This window comes from Oreochromis aureus, linkage group 1 (assembly GCF_013358895.1).
Source record: "Oreochromis aureus strain Israel breed Guangdong linkage group 1, ZZ_aureus, whole genome shotgun sequence".
Taxonomy (NCBI): Eukaryota; Metazoa; Chordata; class Actinopteri; order Cichliformes; family Cichlidae; genus Oreochromis; species Oreochromis aureus.
This window is the reverse complement of record NC_052942.1, coordinates 15,183,457-15,191,727: the sequence shown is the minus strand read 5'-3', so window position 1 is coordinate 15,191,727 and position 8,271 is coordinate 15,183,457. Positions and strand designations below refer to the sequence as shown.

At 38.4% G+C, this 8,271-nt stretch overlaps 1 long non-coding RNA gene across 1 annotated transcript; it reads left to right on the top strand.

Moving 5' to 3' along the window:
* The first annotated feature begins 512 nt into the window (after nucleotides 1-512).
* On the top strand, nucleotides 513-7,972 carry LOC120438328. The gene is made up of 3 exons (XR_005611805.1): nucleotides 513-541; nucleotides 647-673; nucleotides 7,825-7,972. It is a non-coding gene; the product is annotated as an uncharacterized LOC120438328 (long non-coding RNA).
* Nucleotides 7,973-8,271: the final 299 nt, after the last annotated feature.

Here is an 8,271-nt window from a genome sequence, read left to right as displayed (position 1 = left end):
ACGATCAAAAATTAAAAGGACTACAACTTCTGTTTGAGACTCACGCTGGAAATAATGTGGAAATATGATTCTAGAGGCTCTTGATAGGTTTCATCACTCTCCGACCTCAGTGAATCAGTGATGAGACCCAGCTCTATTTCATACATAACTAGAGTTACCCACTGATGATAACTAATGACAGTGTGCTCAGATTGTTCTTGAATGTGGAGCTTGTATCTATTCAGCACTAAAAGGTTTTTGTCAGCTTAATTTAACTTGCAGTACTTCCTGTAACTTCTGTCAGTTAGACAGTAATTATGCCAAATAAAGGACAGTAATTTGAATTGATTACCCTCATGCTGTATAACAGTTCTGTAACATTCTGTTTGCAGTTCCGTCAGTCTGGAAAAATCACACCCATCAGATTCACATTGATGTGATAGTTACATGTTTGCTCACTGTTTTTTCTCATGTCTGCAGACACGAGAGGTACCGCAGGCTCTGGGCGCTACAGCCCCGCCCGGCGAAGGTGACCGGCGGGGCGGTCAAGGCCCATGTCCGGGTATGTGTGGGATGAGAAAAGAAGTTATTACACCATCAGTTTCATTGTCCTGGGCAGCAATGTTTGTTGGAAGTACTTGTGGGTTTTTTTGTGTGTTTTTTTCAGGAGGAGCTCGCAAATGGGCGTGTCCCAGTAAGTATTTCTCCAGGGTTTTTTTTTTTCCCCCCCAGCAAAAGTAAGTACCTATGCAGTAGTAGCACCCAGATTTTCAGCATAATGGTATTTTGCATTGCATTGCTGTTTTGATGCAGTTTTCTGTCTTCATTTATGTTGGAAGTGATAAGTAGAGCCGTGCGTTTTTAAATTTTTTTCAGAAATCTCTCAGACCGTGGTATATCATGTTTAGGTGGAAACTAGTGAGCTAACTTCACGAAGCTCTTGACTACTTAAGTATTCTTTTTTAAGATTCAAGATTAAGAATCTTGAATCCTCACCCTTCTTGAGCTTCTCGAGTGATGTTGCGATCACTTGGTATACAGTGGCTTGCAAAAGTATTCGGCCCCTTGAACTTTTCCACATTTTGTCACATTACAGCCACAAACATGAATCAATTTTATTGGAATTCCACGTGAAAGACCAATACAAAGTGGTGTAGACTTGAGAAGTGGAACGAAAATCATACATGATTCCAAACATTTTTACAAATAAATAAAGTGGGGTGTGCGTAATTATTCAGCCCCTGAGTCAATACTTTGTAGAACTACCTTTTGCTGCAATTACAGCTGACAGTCTTTTAAGGTATGTCTCTACAAGCTTTGCACATCTAGAGACTGAAATCCTTGCCCATTCTTCTTTGCAAAACAGCTCCAGCTGAGTCAGATTAGATGGACAGCGTTTGTGAAACAGCAGTTTTCAGATGTTGCCACAGATTCTCGATTGGATTTAGATCTGGACTTTGACTGGGCCATTCTAACACATGGACATGTTTTGTTTTAAACCATTCCATTGTTGCCCTGGCTTTATGTTCAGGGTCGTTGTCCTGCTGGAAGGTGAACGTCCGCCCCAGTCTCAAGTCTTTGCAGACCCCAAGAGGTTTTCTTCCAAGATTGCACTGCAAAAAACGATTTTCAAGAAAGTAAAAAAACCCTTGTTTATGGACATTTTTTCTTATTTTTTGTCTAAAAAGAAAATATATTCTTAACAAGCAAGTTTTGCACAAGAAAATAAATCTTATTCTAGGAAAATATGTCTAACTTTTCCTTAAAGGATATTTCAGCTCATCTTGAGCTTTATTTACCAGTTACAAGGTATGAAAACGGTTCGGTTGAAATTCCAGAATAAAAACAAGATTATTTTTCTCATTTCAAGAGTAAGGCCACTTAAACAGCTGCTCAGTTTAAGAAATGTATTTATTGACATTAAAGTGTAATAAAACTGCTGTCAAGTTTGACACAACACGGGCACACACTGTCTGGATCATGCTGTATTATGCTTTTGCTCAATCACTGCATCTTCTCCTGAGTTCAATCTGGTGTCTACAGCCGCATCCATTGTTTGCTGGCTTGTTGGCTGGTTTTCGACCACTGGATCAGTCCTGTAGGCCCACATGTTACTCAGACCTCTCACCAAAGATGAGGGTTCCCTCCTAGAACTGCAATTGAGATTAATTGACTAGTTAAAGATATTAATTACAAGCTACACTGATAATTTCTAAATAATTCTATTCTGCATTTGATAATTTACTCTAAAATATGTATGTTTTCAGACTGAGTTTAATAAATTGTTACTAATTTAATGCTGATTGATATTTGGCAGCTTAACTGTCGTTTAAAAGCTTTAAAAATCCTCAAAACCTAAACCTGGAAAACTAAACTTGGAAAATGTTGCAAAAACCTTACAATCTGGAGCAAGGAGCATGAGACATGAAAACCTCGGGGGGACGACACAGATGACAGAGGAGAAAATGCAGACGATCCGACAAAGAACGGAGGAAGCACACACTAAATATACACACACACAGGGAAACGAGGAGTTGGCAGACAGGTACGAAACACAGCTGACACTAATCAGATGAGAAGAGACCCGGGGAAGTGCAACAGAATACACGGATGCAGGGCATGGGACTATCAAAGTAAAACAGGAATAAACATGAACATCAAACCAGGGACACTTGACTCAAGACAAGGAGGCACGGAGAACATCTAAACACTGGAAATAATTAACAAATTACCAGGAAACTAACTGAAACAATGAATATTAATAAACACAAACAACCAAGGAGACTCTGGACCATGCCCATCGGTTTATTTAAAACAAAAGTTTAAAAAAAAAAAAAAAATGCTGTTTTCTCTATTAGGAGAAATTAAACACTCAGAAAGTCTTTATAAATAGATAGCATTGTTGTGGATCATAAGGAATTAGCATTAACATATCTACTGTTAAGCTGTAAAACAAGTAGGAATCTAACATGAATACTTTATATGATTATTTACAAAGATATCAAAGTATACAGTCAGTCTCACCTTACAGATTTTTGTGTCATAGTCGATCCACTGCATCGTCCATTGCCAAGGTGGTCAGAGTGTTCGACCGAATGTGATACCAAAATGAATTGTAAACACGATATTCTTTGACACATCCATCTATGCCACAAACTACACGGAAATCTGGACTATGGCTATGTGCAGAATTAATATGACTCAGTAAGGATTTGAGGGTCAGACCCACAAAACGAAGCAGATAACACAGCGCCAAATCATTTTGTTTCACTGGTCTGTGAACCGTTTTTCCCATAATGCCAAGATGACCAGGACTATTCCATTAAGGGGTAGGAATGGCTATCCTAATTCGCTGCCTTATAACAGCTGTAGTAAGTAATACTACCGACATGTCAGTATTTACTGAATATAATCTAGCCAAATAGTCAAATCTTTAAATATATAGAATTTTATAGATATAAAAGAGCGAACTAAACCATTTCTGTACACAACCCCATACTTCTGAGTTGGTACAGTCCAGCTTCGTGCCTCTAGCTTCGTGCCTCAAATTTGGATTGCAGGATTAGTAATATTTTGGGGTACAGTGGTATGGTGTGAAGAAATTAAGGCACGCTATGGAGAAACTGGACGAAATAACAATTGCCACCCTGAAAGGTATGTGACTGTTTTGTTTTTTATATGTTTTGTGTTCTGCTATGTTGCATGTTAAGTCGCTAGCATGGCAGGCTATACTCGGTTGTTAGCTTAGCTTGTGCGGTTAGCTTAGTTGCATTAGCATATTTAAATATGCTAGTGCTATTACACTACGTACATGGGTATTTTTGAAAACTGAGATTTTCCGTTTTCGTTTTAAAAAATAATCCCGTCCACAAATAAACGCAGAAATGAAGGAAAACGCTGCTAGGAGCATGCCAAAGCAACAGGTGGCGATATATTCCCAACCGTGTAGAAATGTTGGCCAATCAGAAGTCTAGAAGCCTCGGTGGGAAATAGCAAACAAAGATGGGGCATGGAAGCAGAACCCAGTCCTATGTGTGGCGAGACAGTAACTATATGTAAGCATTTAAACACTGCAGAGAGTACAATTAACAGTAACAGTATTGTAGAAATTAATTTCACCGAAACAATAACGGGGGGGGGGGCACAGTGTGACGTCAAAAAAGGCGCACACCTTTGACGCTGCGTCTTCTCCGTTTTTCTCGTCCACACCTAAATGCAAAAACTGAGTTTTTGAAAATATCCACTCTGGCAGGCGTTTTTAGAAATCTCCGTTTTCAGTGACCGAAAACGCCGTTTACGTGTGGATGAAAGGTGCAAACGCATACAAAAATCAGCTTTTTCAAAAAATACCCGGGTAGGTGTGGACGTAGCGTCTGTGAATTTATTCAACAAGTGTGCAAAATGCCATAATTTAATGCCAGTTTTACAGAAATTGTGGGAGTTTCAAATTTCCATTAGTAAAGTTATTTCATTATATACTTTAGCACAGGAAGTTATAAAAAGAGACATTTATATGTATACACTTATATAATTGATGTATCACAAATATAATACTTTTTCCAGTCAATGGGAGGAAGGTAATTTAGAACCTGTGGAACAGTCAGGAGGGAATATAATGGAATAGAGTATTGTTTTTAAATGGTAAATATTAAATTATGTTTCTTGTGTATCCTGTGTGTTACCCAAGCAAAGCTGTCAGCTGGCTTGCACATGAGGATAATGCAATGTAGTGATAATTGAAACTCCTATTGCAGAAGCAAATGTTGGAGAAGACCTGCTCTCATCACTGTCACGAGATGACATCAAAGATCTGTTTCCTGGTCCTGAACATTTCCTCAGGCGTCGGGCTCTATGGCTTGCAGTGCACAAATGTGAAAAAAAGTAAGTTCTGTCCTATCGCTGTGTGACAAAAGTGTGAACACACCAGCTTGTTTTATGCAGTTTCAAGTAATTCCACCAATACTCACTTAGCAGATAGACAGTAGAATCTTCTTTAGCTTTGGTTTAAATCAAGTGGCCTACACATTTATTAAATATACATATTTTTTTATTGTTCAACACTTTTCCTGATATTTTGTTGTACTTTCTTTCATGTTTAGAGACCTAGTTCTTGTGCAATTTTATGTGAAATTAGCCCTATGTACACTGTATTTTAGAACAAGACTGCTGCTGAAAAAACGCTAACAACTACTGGAGATGGTCTATGTGTATATATTGTTGAATTTTGCAGTTACTCATGTTTTCATTTTATATATTTTACTGTGGAGTCAGTCAAATATTCTTAAAGTTCAGATCCCCATAACATGTTGATGTTAAGAAAACCTACAAAAGAAGTTGATCTATTTTAAACTGGAATGCAACTCAAAAATTGTGTTTCTTACGGTCTTGTTCTAATCCTCTTTTTTTTTTCTGTCATGTAAACTTCAGAAGACCCTGAAGGCTACCTGCGTCCAGCGAACCCTGGCTTGTCCAGTTCTGCTTGTCTCTGAAGGCAACTGCATGATAGCTGTTGGAAGCACACCGTGAGCACTTTTGACCGGAAGGATCTTAATGAGGACTGCTCTATCTGATGGCATATTACTATGCCCTCCACCTCACATATCCAAAGTGCATTTCCACGCTGCTGTCTGTCTTGCAAACTGAAATACTCAAAGACTCCATCCATGACTGAGATTCAACCCCCTCTTACAGGAAGGCTCTTGGTGAGTGGAAGTCATTCATTGAGTGAGTCTCTCAGATGACAGACTCCATCTGCCTTGTTTATCAGACTCAGTGTTAGTCAGTGAGGTTTTTTTTTTTCTCTAGAAAAGTTGTTCAAATGGAAAACACGTTTGTTTGTGTGGTCGTTAAACTTGTTCTTCTAAAATGTTATGTAATATAGGATTTGAAATAGTGATTGTTTTAAGCTTCAGCAAAATTTATTTTTGATACCAGCCATGAGTGTGTTATACTGTTATTATTTATGTTAAGAGTATCTGGAATATGCACTTCTTGTATTGGCCATGTTACACAGTACCCTGCTGAAATGTATAATTTTAGACATGATTCTCCTGGAACAGACCTCAGTGAGTTACTGACCCATTGCTGTGTCAATAAAGCGCAAAAACTAAGAGTGCTTTTGATGTCTTAATTTAAGATAAATTCCCTTATTTTTAGTAGCTTTTTGAAGAGATGGTGTCTTATTCTCAGGAATTTTGGCTGATTATTGTTCTCAGAGTCGAAACATAATTCTTATAGTTAGCTCAATCAAGAAAGAAACAATTCAGTTTTAAGAAAATTTGTCCTATAGTAAGGTGTTTTTTTTTTTACGTGAAAAATCTAAATTAAGGTGTAGAATCTTAAAGTAAGCAAATAATTCTTGAAAACAGCTTGTTCAAGAAAGCATAATACTCATTTTAGGTACAGATTTTCTAAATATCAAAGTGTCTTTTACTTATAATAAGTCACATTTTCTTGAATTAAGCATACATTTTAGACAATTTTGTCTAGTTAAAAGGCATATGTCAGTTAGGATAATTTGCTAGTTTTAAGAATTCTAGTCAAGCAACTTTTGCTTACCCCATTGGCAGATTTTTTTGCTCAAAACAAGACAATTTTGTCAGATTTAAGAATATTTGGCTTGTTTCAAGTATAGCTGTTTTTGCAGTGTGCCCTGTATTTGGCTCCATCCATCTTCCCATCAACTCTGACCAGCTTCCTGTCCCTGCTGAAGAGAAGCACCCCAGAGCATGATGCTGCCACCACCATATTTGACAGTGGGGATGGTGTGTTCAGAGTGATGTGCAGTGTGGACAGATTCCCCACCTTAGCTGTAGATCTTTGCAGCTTGTCCAGAGTCACCATGGGCCTCTTGGCTGCATTTCTGATCAGCGCTCTCCTTGTTCGGCCTGTGAGTTTAGGTGGACGGCCTTGTCTTGGTAGGTTTACAGTTGTGCCATACTCCTTCCATTTCTGAATGATGGCTTGAACAGTGCTCCGTGGGATGTTCAAGGCTTGGGAAATCTTTTGTAGCCTAAGCCTGCTTTAAATTTCTCAATAACTTTATCCCTGACCTGTCTGGTGTGTTCTTTGGACTTCATGGTGTTGTTGCTCCCAATATTCTCTTAGACAGCCTCTGAGGCCGTCACAGAGCAGCTGTATTTGTACTGACATTAGATTACACACAGGTGCACTCTATTTAGTCATTAGCACTCATCAGGCAATGTCTATGGGCAACTGACTGCACTCAGACCAAAGGGGGCTGAATAATTACGCACACCCCACTTTATTTATTTGTAAAAAATGTTTGGAATCATGTATGATTTTTGTTCCACTTCTCACGTGTACACCACTTTGTATTGCTCTTTCACGTGGAATTCCAATAAAATTGATTCATGTTTGTGGCTGTAATGTGACAAAATGTGGAAAAGTTCAAGGGGCGAATACTTTTGCAAGCCACTGTAGCTATATCTGTCACTTCTTCCTCTACTTGTCCACCACTGCTATATATATGCCAGTTTTCTTAGCTGTGTCTTAGCTTAGTGATTATCAATTCAAGAAGACTCCTCAAGATTTGGTAGAACAGATTTAACAAGATTTGTCAAGTTGTGAAAGCGCTTGCTCATAGGGGGTCATCTAATTGTTGGAGCGTTTTCCGTTTTCTCTGTATTATTGTAGTCTTTAACTTACAGTTTAAAGCACCTTGAGGCAACTGTTGTTGTGATTTGGCGCAGTATAAATACAATTAAAGTTATCTGAACTTGCCTTACTCTCTGCAGGTGTTGATCAAAGGCTTATTTGACTACCAAAGGTTTTGCTTAATTGTCTTGCTAACAAACTGTATTTGTGCTCTTGTCTCCCTCAAAGATCGCCATCAGAATAAGGGGTCCTCATCCATCGTGAGTGTAGTTGAACCAATAGAATGTTCTGCTTGATAATTATTGCTCTCTATTTCTTAACAGCCTTTCTTCAATTTTCATCCTCAGGTGCAGAAAATAAAAAAAAAATTCAATTACTACAGTTCTATGCTTTACTTAATAATTAATCGCCCATCCCATCACACTATGAATATTTACATGCAAAGCGTCCCTGGGAGCCATCCATATGCCAGAGGGAGGGAAGTCTGTGTGTTTATAGCATTAAACGCTCAAATATCGTCACAAACCCCATTTCGCCTCCAACCATGAAAAACACTCACTAAAGCATTGCAAGCATTTTATTTGGTGTTGCACAATGTAACCTATTCAAGTCCCATTTAGACGTGGAGAGTCAGACTACAGGTACTCTCTCTATGCTGAGCAGGAAAATGCAGGT